At 46.4% G+C, this 17,356-nt stretch overlaps 1 protein-coding gene across 1 annotated transcript in view; it reads left to right on the top strand.

Moving 5' to 3' along the window:
- DCLK3 (doublecortin like kinase 3) overlaps positions 1–17,356 on the top strand; it is a 62,450-nt gene that overhangs the window by 32,513 nt on the left and 12,581 nt on the right. The gene's annotated exons all lie outside the window — the stretch shown is intronic.

Below are 17,356 nucleotides of genomic sequence, written 5' to 3'. Positions count from 1 at the left end.
CCTTAAACAAATCTATCTTAAAGTCCACTGTATCAAATGTTTCAGGAATGCAAAAATGTAGACCCTTGAATAATAGAGACATCATGTCCCCTTCCAAAGTGTGACTATTAAGGTTGATCACATTTAAATTCTGACAGGCTCTGGCATTCACCTCTGCCATGATACCTGTTTGTGCTTTGTTATGATGCGGACGCTTTTGCTCCCCCTCCTCCTACTGTGGTTCTTAAAGAGGAGCAGCTAATTGGAGACCAGCAGGGGAGCAGTCTTGATGTAGATTGTGACCCATAGCTTCTGAAGCACTAGAGATTGTTTTGTGATTAAGCTGTTGTGGGTAGTTGCCTCTGCAGTGCGGCCAACTATCTCCTGTTCCTTGTCCTCCTCAGCCTTCTCCTCCTCATTATTACCCTATTCCTGCAGGGAAGATGGGATGAGGCTGGGTAGTATCACCCGGTGTACTTTCTTCCTCCATTTCCACCTGGTCCACATGCAAAGCTTCCTCTTTAATTGTGATCAGTGAGCATTTGAGCAGACACAGAAGTGGCAGGGTTGCGCTGATTATGGCGTCATCGCTGATCACCATCTTGGTCGATTCCTCAAAGTTTTGCAGAAGCTTACAGATGTCAAACATCCATGCTCACTCGTCGGTTGTTATGTGACAAGGAATTGGATGTGGTTGCTGATGGTGCTTGTGAATGTGCAATGACAGGTGGAGGGCGGGAGGCATCCACTCCTGCGTCATGTACAGGGGATTGGCTAGCATGTAGCACAAGGGAAGAGGCAGTGGTGTAACCCAAAGACACTGATTGTGGACCTAGGCATTCCACCCACCTAGTCGGATGCTTTGATGTCATGTGCCTCAACATGCAGGTGATGGTCAGGTTGGGATTGGTCAGGCCCCTGCTAATCTTGGAATTTCACAAGTTGCAAATGACCATTCTTTTATCATATGCACTTTCTTTAAAAAAGCATCAGACTGGGGAACACATAACCCTCGGCCTGGGCATTTGGTGCATGTGGGTGCTCCCGGGAACAGTTGCCTGGCCACCCCACTGCCTCTTCCTGCCTGTTGTGATGCTGTGGATCCCTTCCCCTCTGTGGAGATGGTCTCAATCTGCATGGAACCTTGCCAGGTTGGAGCAGTGACTTCATCGTCCACCACCTTATCATCCACTTGTGCACTCTGGTCCTCTTGACTTACAAAATGACTTTTTGGCAACTGTGTCTCATCATCATCTACCTTTTGAGTCCCTAATTGCCATTTACAAACCTTCATCTTCTTCTGACAGTGGCTGCTCAAATACTTGAACATCACTACACATGAGTGCAGCGCCCTAGAGACCTGGTCGTTGCAGTATGACGCTCTGCCACTAAGGGGAGTGATGGTACGTCTGATGGCACTAAGGAGTTCTCCTGACCAGGTATCACCAGAACACATTACACTTCACACTCCGGCCAGTAGGGGGAGCAAAAGGCTTATTTATTGGGCCACTCCTCACACTGGTAAAACTAGGGTCGGGAAGGAAGTTAGTCAGAAGCTGATTGGGTTGGATTCAGGCAACATCCTGTGGCAGGGGGTGTTGCAGGGAGAAGACACAGGGGGGTCCTTGTCAGGCGTGGGAACCTGGCAGGTGCTTAGCGAACAGAACAGAACGTTACGGAACCGCGCCTGCACTACCTTGCGGCGGTATCCTAAGGAAGAGACACGAAGGGAAGGATATTGTGGAACAGTGTAAACGAGATCAAGCACAAAGGAGTACCAGTAGGAGTCGTGCCGTGAGACCGAGGCAACATCCTACTGAGGCGCGTAGTTGGTGGTCGGTGGTGGTCAGTTAATTATAGGTTGGCTGTCTACCTTAAATTTCCTGCGAAGACATAGGGGGCAGCAGTGGGAGAGGGGCGTCTTTAGGGTCCCGGAAGACCTCCAGGCCTTCTCATCATACGGGTGCGTCCTAGCCATAACATACCTGGGGGACGAGAAACTAGTAACATCTGGAGCTAAAGAGAGAGAGAGCTGTAGAGAACGAACGAATGAGAACAGCAGTTGTGAGGACTATTCCGATTGCTCAGCAGGGTAGGACTACAACACACAGGCGCTAGTGGTAGGCAACGATTTCCATCTGCGAAGGAAACTCTGGATGTGCCCATCGGACCGGCCGGTCTCTGATAGCCCTGTTAAACGTGCTCTGGATTGAGGATCCTGAAGTCTTCAGTAAAGAGATAAAGAGACTGCAACCTTGTGTCCTCGTTATTGACTGCACCTCACACCATTACCATCTACTGTACCTTACTGGGAAGCCCTGGGGACATACTTCACCTGTGGGAACGTATACCATCCAGCTGCTATTCTATCACCCCAGCGGACCCCACAGCAGCATCGGTCACCCTGACCGAACACCACAGGTGGCGTCACGAACCCCTGACAGACTGCACCACCTTTATTGGATGCCCCTTAGCAGGGTCACGGACCGGGTCTAGCCACCGTGACAGCCTCAGAACCGAACCAGAGAGGCCAGGTACCGAGAACTCGTGGCCCTGTGTCTGGGGGCGCTCCAACTTGGCGTCACAATCAGGATCCTACTTTAGCCTGAGAAGCAGGCCATGTGTACCTTGGAACTGTGATTGAGACGTTTTGGGACTGTGATTTATTGCAAAGACTGTGTATTGCTATCTGCCACGAGATTCCCGCCAAAACTGCCGCCATTATAGCGCCACGAGGAGTGCAAGAGAAGGAGAAGGGCGTGGAAGTGGGCGTGAGTCAGCTGAAGAGCGCGAAAGATAATGGCCGCCCAGTCTAAGTATTGTTGTATCCTGAGGGCGGGCCCGTCAGCCGCTGAGGTCTGCCTTCTCATCTTCTATGGCGGGCGGAGACCGAAGAAACGAAACTATGACTCAGACGGAGTGGAGCTGGAAAGCCGAGAAGGCTTACGGAGAAAGATGGCCCAGTCTAGATCCCCATCACCGGAGGATTATACCGGCATGCCGCCGCTTGAGAAGATTGAGTCCTGGGAGCTGTCCGCGGAGCCCCCGCTGCCCGCACCAGACCAGGTGGCCGCCCCTGAGAAACGGCGTGGAGCTGCCAGAGCCCCCACCTGCGAGCGAGCTCTGTACCCTGGCAGACCGGGGATCGGTGTTCCGCCGACGCATGACTCGACTACCGACGCGGTTGGTGGAGTTCCGGAGTCCGCATCATTCGACCCGGAAATGCGTGAGTGGGACATGGGCTCCTTCCCTTGGGGGGATTATCGGAAGCACCTCATAGCTGAGTATGCCAGGGACGTGGAACGGGAGGCCCGCGGTGAGCTGCTGGATGGGTCATTGCTGAAATGGGGAGTGGTGATCGTTTATCAGTCCCAGGGAGGAAGAGGCTTTGTCCAGGAGATAGGATCGACAATAAAGGTCCATATCACCTGGGAGGTGGTGGAGGCTGGCCTGCGGGGCGACAGTAAGGGTCCTGTCCTGCTGCCGGGGGATGCAGTAAGCTACTGCAGATACCAAAAGGGCCACGGCTGGTGGGCTCGGGATATCCAGCGCTGTACCTCCGTCCTGGTTGCTGCCAAGTCCTTGGAGGAAGAACGGACTGAAGCAGCGGCAGCCGCTGCTGCTGTTCCTCGGATCGTCCACTGGACTCCCGCACTGCCGGAAATAGGCCGTGATTTAAGGCTTCCCAGACCCCGGAGGTCTGCCTGCCCGGTTCGGCCCTGGCAGAGGCCACCAGAGCAGAAATAAACCTCGAGGAACCGAATATGTAAATAGTTAACTGTTTCCTGTTTGCTGCTTCACACCCGTCCAGGGTTAACTCCTAGGGATCCCTTTGTTTACCCGGGATCCCTCTTCTTTTTGTTTGTTTATCATTGTTTCCAGAGACTGTCGGATCATGTACGGTGAATGATTCAAAACTGTGTTGTATATAGTTTGCACCTTCTTAAAGGTGCTCCCTACTGGTTTTACAAGCGAAAGAAGACTTTGCGAAGATAATGCTTCTGGACATGACGCAGAAGGTCTTGCTTTCAGTGGACTTGCAGACAGAGAGAATCTGCACTACTTCTTAGAGACTTGGTTCCCTCTTAAAGGGAATGTTGACATGAAACGTTAATAATGTTGAAAGTTAATAAAGTTTGATAATGTTAATAAAGATTCAGGACAGGAAAGCTTGAAGTGAACCCGTAGGGGTTAGAGAGAGAGTCCTCCTGAGAACCGTAGAATGATGGTCGGTACAATGACAGTAGGCCCAGCCAAGGAGCTAGGCGGTCCTGCATTGGGGAAGCTAGAATGGAAAGAAAAGTTGAGTTATTTATATAGTATTTTATAGTAGGCCTTTAGTGGGTTCAGCTTATACGCCCTTAAAGGAAAAGTTAACTTATTGTTCAGAGTTTGCACTTGGTAGAATACCCGGCTGGGTACTGAGAGTTATTTATAGTCAGAATGTTATTTAAAAATATTTAACCTTGTTTTTGTTTGTAACGTTCAAGTGTCCTCACCTCCCATAAAGGGAAGCATTATTCTAATTACCTGTTTTAAGCATTTCAAAAATTTTGTATGTCTTTTGCTGCAATGCATTGTTGTTCTTCTTCCCAGTCCAGGAGCACTGGATTTAACCGGGGGGAGTGCAGCGCCCCAGAGACCTGGTCGTTGCAGTATGACGCTCTGCCACTAAGGGGAGTGATGGTATGTCTGATGGCACTAAGGAGTTCTCCTGACCAGGTATCACCAGAATACATTACACTTCACACTCCGGCCACTAGGGGGAGCAAAAGGCTTTATTTATTGGGCCACTCCTCACACTGGTAAAACTAGGGGTCGGGAAGGAAGTTAGTCAGAAGCTGACTGGGTTGGATTCAGGCAACATCCCGTGGCAGGGGGTGTTGCAGGGAGAAGACACAGGGGGGTCCCAGTCAGGCGTGGGAACCTGGCAGGTGCCTAGCGAACAGAACAGAACGTTACGGAACCGCGCCTGCACTACCTTGTGGCGGTATCCTAAGAAAGAGACAAGAAGCGAAGGATATTGTGGAACAGTGTAAACGAGATCAAGCACAAAGGAGTACCAGTAGGAGTCATGCCGTGAGACCGAGGCAACATTCTACTGAGGCACTTAGCCGGTGGCCGGAACACCGCGGGAGTAACTGACTCTAGGCCTTACTTTGAACTCCGCAGGACAGTTAATTATAGGTTGGCTGTCTACCTTAAATTTCCTGCGAAGACATAGGGGGCAACAGTGGGAGAGGGGCGTCTCTAGGGTCCCGGAAGACCTCCAGGCCTTCCCGTCATACGGGTGCGTCCTAGCCATAACATACCTGGGGGACGAGAAACTAGTAACATCTGGAACTAAAGAGAGAGAGCTGTAGAGAGCGAACGAACGAGAACAGCAGTTGTGAGGACTATTCCGAATGCTCAGCAGGGTAGGACTACAACACACAGGCGCTAGTGGTAGGCAACGATTTCCATCTGCGAAGGAAACTCTGGATGTGCCCATCGGACCGGCCGGTCTCTGATAGCCCTGTTAAACGTGCTCTGGATTGAGGATCCTGAAGTCTTCAGTAAAGAGGTAAAGAGACTGCAACCTTGTGTCCTCGTTATTGACTGCACCTCACACCATTACCATCTACCTTACTGGGAAGCCCTGGGGACATACTTCACCTGTGGGAAGGTATCCAGCTGCCATTCCATCACCCCAACGGACCCCACAGCAGCGTCGGTCACCCTGACCGAACATCACAGGTGGCGTCACGAACCCCTGACAGACTGCACCACCTTTATTGGACGCCCCTTAGCAGGGTCGCGGACCGGGTCTAGCCACCGTGACAGCCTCAGAACCGAACCAGAGATGCCCGGTACTGAGAACTCGTGGCCCTGTGTCTGGGGGCGCTCCATGAGCTCCTCATGTCCCTCTTGAAGCGTGCACAGTGAGAGGCCAGAAAAAGCAATAAATGGAAATGTAAAGAGCTCCTCGGAGTGTCCGAGTGTGGGGTCACTTGGCTCCTGGGACTCACCATGTTGAGAGGAAGGAGGATCAGGGTGAGGATTATGTGGTCCAGACTCTTGGCTAGTGAGACTGGATGTTGTGGAAGACAGGGTCGTGCTGGGAAACATGGAAAAATGATCTGCCATCCAACTGACAGTCTGTTCACACTTTTCTGGCTTCAATAGAGGTGTTCCATGCCTTCTTGCAAAGTGGGACAGGAAGCTGGATGAGCGTGTTTGTTCTGTTCTCGCAAGTGGCACAGTTTCACTTGGTCCACGGCCTCACCTCTGCATGTACCATCAGCAGCACGTCCTCTTCCCTGTTCCTTAAGGCACACCTTTAGCGTTTTAAATAGATATATATTTATATGCATGCAAATTTTTCGGTATTACTAGGGAAAGGAAAATATTTAGCCCTGAAAAGGACTTTTATTTTAATGGTGCAGCAGAATACAAGTATTGCAGTCGCATTATTAAACTGTGCATAGATGACTCGAATCCAGAACTATCCCTCCACTGAATTCAGATAACAGCAGTTTACTACAGAAAGGAAAATATTCAGCTCTTAAAAGGACTGTTGTTTTAGTCCTGTTTTACAATATTTGGTTTGGTAGTATGGGAGAAAACCAGTTGAAAAAGGGTATGCTCATTTACATTTAGGATAAGTCCTTTTTCTACAATGGATCCACAGATGTTGGTTCAACAACTTTACTCTTAGGGTACCGTCACACTATACGATTTACCTACGATCACGACCAGCGATATGACCTGGCCGTGATCGTAGGTAAATCGTAGTGTGGTCGCTGGGGAGCTGTCACACAGACAGCTCTCCAGCGACCAACGATGCCGAGGTCCCTGGGTAACCAGGGTAAACATCGGGTAACTAAGCGCAGGACCGCGCTTAGTTACCCGATGTTTACCCTGGTTACAAGCGTTAAACTAAAAAAAAACAAACAGCACATACTTACATTCTGGTGTCCGTCAGGTCCCTTGCAGTCTGCTTCCCGCACTCAGTGACTGCCGGCCGTAAAGTGAAAGTGAAAGCACAGCCGCTGTGCTCTGCTTTCACTTTACGGCCGGCAGTCACAGTGCGGGAAGCAGAGACGGCAAGGGACCTGACGGACACCAGAATGTAAGTATGTGCTGTTTGTTTTTTTTTAGTTTAACGCTTGTAACCAGGGTAAACATCGGGTAACTAAGCGCGGTCCTGCGCTTAGTTACCCGATGTTTACCCTGGTTACAAGCGAACGCATCGCTGGATCGCATCGCTAGATCGCTAGATCGGTGTCACACACACCGATCTAGCGATGACAGCGGGAGATCCAGCGATGAAAGAAAGTTCCATACGATCTGCTACGACGTACGATTCTCAGCAGGATCCCTGATCGCTGCTGCGTGTCAGACACAGCGATATCGTAACGATATCGCTGGAACGTCACGAATCGTACCGTCGTAGCGATCGAAATGTTATAGTGTGACGGTACCCTTAGGGTGGCCAGCAGCTTGATGGTTACACAGTGTCACACCAGGCAACAGGATAACTTGGAATTAGGTACTCATCTTTTTGTGGAACAATGTCCTGCAGTAGCTTGTCTGGATTTTTTGATCATAGATGTGGCCTTTATTAGGTACGTGATAAAAATACTCAAAAACAGCAACAAATAATGTCACCCCAAGACAAACGAAACTATAATGGTATTAAATGATGTAGCCTGTCAGGTGAAACATCACTTATGGGTGATACCAATATAGACTAATAGTGAGGACAGTCATAATAAATTGTAAAATATACTGCCCCACATTCTCAAGATACCTCTAGTGAATGACAAAAGCACATGAGTGCAGAAAATGTTCAGCCAGGTAACCTTGTGTGTATAGGTATTGGCAGGTATCAAAAAGATGAACAGGCGGGAGGGGGGTAAGACAAATACGGTAGAAATCATATACAGTACCAATATTTAAAACAGGAATGATCTCCCCAATTGCCGTGACTCAGGTCAGTGTAGCCCATAGTTCGCTGAGAAGGATAGATCCATGAAGCAGTGATGTAAGGAGACAATACCCTGTCGATCCCTAAGAGGGCTAACCATAAACCTATGTCCCCAAGCTCCCGCCCTTACAAGGGCAGTCCACAGCTACCCCTGAGCAAAAATCACGCCCTGCACTCTCCCTATAATAATAATGGGACATTCTTATAGGGAGAGTGCAGGGCATGATTTTTGCTCAGGGGTAGCTGTGGACTGCCCTTGTAAGGGTGGGAGCTTGGGGACATAGGTTTATGGTTAGCCCTCTTAGGGATCGACAGGGTATTGTCTCCTTACATCGCTGCTTCATGGATCTTTCCTTCTCAGCGAACTATGGGCTACACTGACCTGAGTCATGGCAATTGGTGAGATCATTCCTGTTTTAAATATTGGTACTGTATATGATTTCTACCGTATTTGTCTTACCCCCCTCCCGCCTGTTCATCTTTTTGATACCTGCCAATACCTATACACACAAGGTTACCTGGCTGAACATTTTCTGCACTCATGTGCTTTTGTCATTCACTAGAGGTATCTTGAGAATGTGGGGCAGTATATTTTACAATTTATTATGACTGTCCTCACTATTAGTCTATATTGGTATCACCCATAAGTGATGTTTCACCTGACATGCTACATCATTTAATACCATTATAGTTTCGTTTGTCTTGGGGTGACATTATTTGTTGTTGTTTTTGAGTATTTTTATCACGTACCTAATAAAGGTTATGTTTTAATTCCTACTATAGCTGTGTTCCTATAATATTGGTGGGATTTTGTCGGATTTTTCCAATTAGACTGATTTAGTTTTGCTTTTTTCTCATAGATGTGGCCCACTCTTCAGTTACCTTGTCCTAGTCAACCACACAAAAAAATCACATGTGAATGAGGACTAATTGGACCTCTCTGCTCTGAACAGTATTTGTGCTACAACTCTGATAGTGAGATAATTAAAAGTAAGCCAGATATTAGCCATGGTGGAGGTGACATGTAATAGTGATCACTGACACATTGCTTTTTTGCACCTAGAGTCAAATATTTGGCTTCTAGCTGTTCTGTGTTGTGCAATAGTATTAACTTTCCCTATTTTACTTGCTGAAAGGGAATGCTAGTGATAAGACTTATTTCCATCTCACTTAGTAAATGTAACAAGGAGAGTTTAGTTACAGTACAGATCATTTTCTTATTGAGTGTAGTTCACTCAGTTGTACCACTCTCTAGCACTCTGCTAGCATTCTTAATTATTTACTTTAATGTACCAGTATCATTACCGATCTTATATTACCTCTTGTGGATTATATCTTCCAAACAGGGCACGTACATGTGCATTTAAGTAAGCTAACAACAGTATTTAAAAGTCTTTTATTAGGATCATCCAGGAATGACATGTATATATTGAATTTTAGCATGTACCTAATGAGATTTTCTAGGCTGAAAATAAATGCATGCATTCACTGTGTTCACAGTGCGAGAAGATGGTCAGTTGACCCCATGTATGCGATATGTAAACTTCAAACATGCAGTAACATGATTGGCCAAGCACACCGCGGATAGTGGAGAATCGCGACAATGTGCGCATTGCCCAGAACACCCTTAGATATTGCTGGGGTTATGCATATTGTGAATAATTTCTTATTTCACTTAATGAACACATATCAGTCAAATAATTAGTTTTTATGGAAATTACACAACTCTTGCAAAGGACAACAAAAGGAAATAATATGTCAGGCTGTACTAATCTGTCCACTGGGGAAACCAATATAATGGCCAGGTCAGTCATATTCTTTCAGAAATAAAAGCCTTAAATCAATGTCTGAGACTCCTACACGATGACAAAACTGTGAGGTTTCTCATGTGACATTGCTAGAGTCCTGAGGTAACAGCCTTAGAGATTGATCTATGACTTTTACCCTTTACCTCTGTAAAGTGGTATTCCCATTAATGGAATTTAGAACCTATTCACATACCGTATTTTTCGGACCATAACATGCAATTTTTTTTCCTCCAAATTTGGAAAGAAAGTGTGGGGTGCGTCTTATGGTCCGAATGTAACATGTGGTGAGGGGCAGCGGCGGAATGTCATCGCACTTCCTGGAGGCAGGAAAATGTTGCTGCTGCAGGAATCTGGTGCTGGGGAAACCACGTGGTTCCGATGCTTAAAGTGGAGGAATATTCATTAGCCGCTTCCCCGCCCACCTGTCAGCGCCAAGCAGTGGGCAGGGAGCAGCAAATCTGTGTCCAGTGGAGGAGGCAGCAGCAGAGGCAGGATGCCACAGGAGAGATCACTGCATACCTGACAGCACAGCCCCAGCTGTGCTGGTGCTGAGTGCTCCCATATAGGACCTGTGATGAGCTAATGAAGAGGGTTGGCTGGAGCATCACATGACAGCACAGAGCCCTCCCTCTTCATTATGTCAACACAGGACCTGCAGACATCGTTCTAGGAACAATCCAGCTTCCTCATCAGGACCTGTGGTGAGGTAATAAGAGGAAGGGCTCTGTTCAGTCATGTGATGCTCCCGCCCTTCATTACTTCACCAAGGTCCTGTAAGCTGCAGAGAGAGATACTTTCAGTTTTCTAGCATGGCTGGCTACAGGACCTGCACTGATGTGAGCACAGCCTGTACAAGTAAGATTAAATTTTGCACTCTTTGTTTCATTGCAGCCTTTTGGTAAATTCAAAAAAGTTCATTTTTTTCACATTAATGTACACTCTGCAACCCTTCTTGGCGGGCAAAAACAGAAATGTAGAATTTTTTGCATATTTATTAAAAAAAGAAAAACTGAAATATCACATGTCATAAGTAGTGTTGAGCATTCCGATACCGCAAGTATCGGGTATCAGCCGATATTTGCGGTATCGGAATTCCGATACCGAGTTCCGATATTTTTGTGATATTGGGAATCGGTATCAGGATTAAGATTAATGTGTAAAATAAAGAATAAAAATAAAAAATATTGTTATACTTACCCTCTGACGCGCCCTGGTCGTCACCGCTGCAACCGCCTTGCTTTCGTTCCTAAGAATGAGCGCGTTAAGGACCTTCGATGACATCGCGGCTTGTGATTGGTCGCTGAGCGGTCATGTGACCGCTCACGCGACCAATCACAAGCCGCGACGTCATCGAAGGTCATTAACGCGCTCATTCTTCGGAACGAAAGCAAGGCGGTTGCAGCGGTGACGACCAGGGTGCGTCAGAGGGTAAGTATATCAATATTTTTTATTTTTATTATTTATTTTACACATGAATATGGATCCCAGGGCCTGAAGTAGAGTTTCCTCTCCTTCAGACCCTGGGATTCATTACAGGATACCTTCCGATATTTGTGTCCCATTGACTTGTATTGGTATCGGATATCGGTATCGGCAATATCCGATATTTTTCGGATATCGGCCGATACCATCCGATACCGATACTTTCAAATATCGGACGGTATCACTCAACACTAGTCATAAGTATTCAGACCCTTTGCTCAGACACTAATATTTAAGTCACATGCTGTCCATTTCCTTGTTATCCTCCTTGAGATGGTTCTACTCCTTCATTGGAATCCAGCTGTGTTTAATTAAACTGATTGGACTTGATGTGGAAAGGCACACACCTGTCTATATAAGACCTCACAGCTCACAGTGCATGTCAGACCAAATGAGGATCATGAAGTCAAAGGAACTGGCCACGGAGCCCATAGACAGAATTGTGGCAAGGCACAGATCTGGCCAAGGTCACAAAAGAATTTCTGCAGTACTCAAGGTTCAGTACAACTGTCAAAAGAATTTTAAACAGGGGAGTATCAGGGAGCGCCATATCGCAAATTTAGGGTGCCAACCTCCGCTGTAAGGAAGGATATCAGACTTTAGGGTCTATTAGGGTCAGAAGAGGCATATTATATGTAGCATTTTTTTTATTTTTTCTATTTTTTTCAATTTTTGATGGCTTTTTATTGTTATTTTTTGAATTTTTTTCAGTTTTTCTATATGTGTTTTTTTGGTATCACAAAAATGATCTCTATTTAAACGTCTGTATATATATGCTGTGTCCCTAATTCCAGGAATTTTGGTCCCTAAAAGGGATGTTTTTTACTTAGATTTTTTAGTTGATTGTATGTATTGTACTAGATGATTAATAAAGATTTATGTTTTTAGGGGTAGGTTTGTTTTTTGGTTGGTATAGTACTCAAGGTTCCTAAGAGCACAGTGGCCTCCATAATCCTTAAATGGAAGAAGTTTGGGAGTTTGGGACCACCAGAATTCTTCCTAGACCTGGCCATCCAGCTGAACTGAGCAATCGTGCGAGAAGAGCTTTGGTGAGAGAGGTAAAGAAGAACCCCAAGATCTCTGTGGCTGAGCTCCAGAGATGCAGTAGGGAGATGGGAGAAAGTTCCACAAAGTCAACTATCACTGCAGCCCTCCACCAGTCGGGCCTTTATGGCAGAGTCTGCTCAGTGCAAGACATATGAAAGCCCTCATAGAGTTTGCTAAAACACACATGAAGAACTCCCGGACTATGAGAAATTATTATTATTTATTATTATTAATTATTATAGCGCCATTTATTCCATTGCACTTTACATATGAGGAGGGGTATACATAATAAAACAAGTACCGTAATGTTAAACGATACAAGTCACGACTGGTACAGGAGGAGAGAGGACCCTGCCTGCGAGGGCTCGCAATCTACGAGGGATGGGTGAGGATACAGTAGGTGAGGGTAGATTTGGTCGATTAGTGGTTACTGCAGGTTGTAGGCTTGTCGGAAGAAGTCGGTCTTCAGGTTCCTTTTGAAGGTTTCCATGGTAAGTGAGAGTCTGATTTGTTGGGTAGAAAGTTCCAGAGTAGGGGTGAAATGCATGTGAGAAATCTTGTATGTGATTGTGGGAAGAGGAGATAAGAGGGGAGCATAGAAGGAGATTTTATGAGGATTGGAGGTTACGTGCAGGTAAGTATCGGGAGACAATGTCACAGATGTATCATGGACACAGGTTGAGGATGGCTTTGCATGTCATTATTATTATTATACATTTTTATAGCACCATTTATTCCATGGCGCTTTACATGTGAAAAGGGGCAAATATAGACAAATACAATAAACATGAGCAAAAAACAAGGCACTAACAGGTACAGAAGGAGGGAGGACATGTCATGGTTAGGTTTTTGAGCTGGAGTCTTTTCGTAATGGGGAGCCAGTGCAGGGATTGACAGAGGGGAGAGGCCAGGGAATAGCGGGGGGGGGGGGGGGGAGGGGCAGGTGGATTAGTCGGGCAGCAGAGTTTAGAATAGATTGGAGGGGTGCAAGAGTGTTAGAGGGGAGACCTGAGAGCAGGAGGTTGCAGTACTCAAGGCGGGAGATGATGAGGGCATGCACTAAGGTTTTTGCAGATTCTTGGTTTAGGAATGTATGGATCCGGGAACTATTTTTGAGTTGAAGTCAGCAGGAAGTGGAAAAAGCTTGGGTATGTGGTTTTAAGGAGAGATTAGTGTCTAGGGTTACCCAGAGGCAGTGAGCTTGTGGGACTGGGGAGAAAGAGCAGTCATTTACTTTACTGGATAGGTCTGTTAGGAGAGTAGACTGAGATGGGGGAAAGATGATGAATTCTGTTTTGTCCATATTAACTTATAGAAATCTAGCGGAGAAGAAGGATTAAACATTAGACAGACATTGTGGGATTTTGGTTAGTAGGGAGATGATATCTGGTCCAGAGATGTAGATCTGTGTGTCATCAGCATAGAGGTGATACCAAAAGCCGTGAGATTCTATGAGCTGTCCGAGGCCGAACTTATAGATGGAGAAGAGCAGAGGCCCTAGGATTGAACCTTGCAGGACTACGACAGATAGGGGGCGAGGTGAGTAGGTGGTGTGCGAGTAGGCGATGCTGAATGTCTGGTCTGGTAGTTATGACGAGATCCAAAATAGGGCCAAGTCAGTGATGCCAAGAGATGAGAGGGTCTGTAATAATAGGGATTGATCCACTGTCTCAAAGGCAGAGGACAGGACTAGGAGGAGGAGGAGGGCAGAGTAGTGTCACTTGACTTTGGCGGTTAATAGGTCATTGATGACTTTAGTTAGGGCAGTTTCAGTGGAGTGATGCGGCCAGAAGCCAGATTGTAAGCTGTTGAAGAGGGAGCAAGAAGAGAGGTGGGAGGACAGTTCAAGATGGACGTGTTGAGCGAGTAGTTTTGAGGCATAGGGGAGAAGTGATGTGGGGCAATAGCTAGATGTAGAGGATGGTTCAAAAGAGAGCTTTTTGAGGATAGGTATGATTGAGGCATCTTTAAAGCTTGAGGGGAAAACACGCGTTGTTAGTGATAGGTTGAAGAGATGGGTTTGGGTTTGGATGAAGACTGTGGTGAGGTTTGGGATGAAGTGGGATGGGATCGGGTCAAGTGCATAGGTGGTGAGATGTGATTTTGAGGTTAGAGTGGAGAGTCGATCTTCTATAATGGCAGAGAAGTTGGTTTTGAACTAGGAGGGCTGAGCAGCAAGAAGGAAGGGCTCTGGGGGTTGTCGACCAAAACTGTCTGTGATGTTATCAATTTTCTGCTTGAAAAATGAGACAAAGTCTTCGGCCGAGATGAGTGGAGAGGGAGGGGGTGCTGGGGAATGGAGGAGAAAATTGAAAGTGTTAAATAACTGTTTAGTGTTGTGAGACAGGGAGGATATGAGAGATGAGAAGTAGGTTTGTTTTGCTGCAGTGGGTGTGGCCTTGAAAGTAGTGAGGAACTGTTTGAAAGTGATGAAGTGCTCATTGGAGTGGGATCTTTTTCATCTCCGCTCAGCAACCCTGGTAGCCCGTCTCAGTTCTTTGGTCAGGCTGGTGTGCCAGGGCTGTCTGCTGATTTTGCGAGCTTTGGTATGTGTGAGAGAGGCAACCGATTCCAGAGCTACAGCTATTGTGGTGTTATATAGAGTGGCAGCGGCATCCTCATTGTGTACGGAACTTTGTCTGTTTGAGGGAGGAGGGATTTAGACAGTGAGTGTAGATCAACGTGTTTAAGATTTCTGCAAGTTTGTGGAGTGGGGATTGTTGTCAAAGAGTGGAGAGGGAAGAGAATGTAAGTAGGTTGTGGTCAGAAAGAGGTAGAGGTGAGTTAGAGAGGTTAGCTAGAGAGCAAAGGTGGGTGAAGATGAGGTCCAGTGTGTAGCTATCTTTGTGAATGGCTGCAGAAGACCATTGATTTAGGCCGAAGGAGGAAGTGAGAGATAGAAGTTTAGTGGCAGCTGAGAGGGAAGTGTCAATGGGGATGTTGAAGTCACCCATGATGATAGTGGAATGTCAGCGGAAAGGAAATGAAGTAGCCAGGTGGTGAAGTGGTCGAAGAAGGTGGTGGTTGGCCCTGGGGGGGTGGTAAATGACAGCCATTTGGAGGTTGGAGGGGGAATAGATGCGCACAGTGTGCACCTCAAAGGAAGAGAGGGAAACAGGGTGGCAATGGGATTTGGGTGAAGGAGCAGTTATCTGACAGGAGAAAATTAACTCCTCCGCCATGCATGCTGCTGGGGCAGGGTGTGTGGGAAAGGTGGAATCCACCATACGAGCGTGGAGTGTGAGAAGGGGTGAGCCAGGTTTCAGTCATGGCGAGGAAGGAAAGTTTGTGATTAATGAAAAGATCATGGATGTAGGAAAGTTTGTTGCAGACAGAGCGAGAGTGCCATAGAGCTCCTGTTAGTGGGACTGGGGAAGCGGGGGCTGGGCAAATGGGTATAATGTTAGAGAGGTTACAGAAAGTTGTGATAGATTGTGGATGGGAGGTCGAAATGACTGTAGGAATGTGGTGAGGAGGGCCAGGATGTGGAGAAATATCACCAGCAGTGAGGAGAAGCAGAGAAAGTCTGTCTGTGTTTGTAGACAGAGGATTGTATGTTGAGGAACAGTTCTGAGGAGGAGGTGAGATGGATGGGGAGGATTGAAGAAGAGATGAACAGTTCCTTACTTGGTGTTGGGATTAGTGGGATTAGCACAAAGTGAAGGATTATAGGGGGTGATAGTGAAAATAAGCAGAAACATTGTTTACAGTGACTGTATCCAGTTACCTTCAGTTCCCTTCTGGTTCAATTCTGCATTAATTCTGAGCTTCACACTTGTATGATACACACTTATATGATGCCCAGTTCCGACTAATGTCTTGGCAGACTTGTGCTATGCAATATATGTTCCACAAAGTGCATTCAGGTGTGAAGCAGTGGGGAGTGGTCTGTGTTCATCTTGTTAAGATAACAAGTGAGCCATATGTGTATGATCAAGGCAGAGTAAACAAAGTCATAAATAACACTGGGGGTAATGCAGGAGTCAGTTGAAAAGCATACCAAGTTTTTCAACAGGCAGAGGTAGGAAAGCTCAGTGTGGAAAAGCTGGGTGACGTACCTGTAGGGAGAATAGATAAATGGACATGCTGATTAGAGTGCAATGATGTCAGATGGCAGGGTGCAGTCTGTATACATCATTCTGAAATAATTCTTGTATTACACACACTTACAGTATATGATGCATGGGGCAGACTGAGAAATAAGATTCTGTGGTCTGATGAGATGAAGATAGACCTTTTTAGTGATAATTCTAAGCTGTATGTGTTGAGAAAACCAGGTACTGCTCATCACCTGCCCAATACAATCCCAACAGTGAAACATGGTGGTGGCAGCATCATGCTTAAGGGGGTGTCTTTCAGCTGCAGGGACAGGATGACTGGTTGCCATTGAAGGAAACATGAATGCGGCCAAGTACAGAGATATCCTGAATGAAAACCTCTTCCAGAGTGCTCTGGACCTCAGACTTGGCTGAAAGTTCACCTTCCAACAAGACAATGACCCTGAGCACATAGCTAAAATAACAAAGGAGTGGCTTCCGAACAACTCTGTGACCATTCTTGCCTGGCCCAGCCAAAGCACTGACCTAAACCCAATTGAGCATCTCTGGAGAGACCTGAAAATGGCTGTCCACCAACGTTCACCATCTAACCTGACGGAACTGGAGAGGATCTGCAAGGAAGAATGGCAGAGGATCCCCAAATCAAAAACTTGTTACATCATTCCCAAGAAGGCTCATACCTGTAATAGCTCAAAACGGTGCTTCTACACAATACTGAGCAAAGGGTCTGAATACTTATGACCATGTGATATTTCAGTTTTTCTTTTTTAATACATTTGCAAAAATTTCTACATTTCTGTTTTTTTTTCAGTCAAGATGGGGTGCAGAGTGTACATTAATAAGAAAAAAATGAACTTTTTTGAATTTACCAAATGTCTGCAATGAAACAGAGTGAAAAATGTAAAGGGGTCTGAATACTTTCCGTACTCACTGTATATTAGATATCATGGAGATCCTGGAGATGGGATCACTAGATTTTACCTATGTATCAATTATCTTGTCATAGGAAATAC

The sequence above is a fragment of the Ranitomeya imitator genome, chromosome 6 (genome assembly GCF_032444005.1).
Source record: "Ranitomeya imitator isolate aRanImi1 chromosome 6, aRanImi1.pri, whole genome shotgun sequence".
NCBI lineage: Eukaryota > Metazoa > Chordata > Amphibia > Anura > Dendrobatidae > Ranitomeya > Ranitomeya imitator.
The sequence above is the reverse complement of the archived record's forward strand: the minus strand, read 5'-3'. Positions and strand labels throughout refer to the sequence as shown.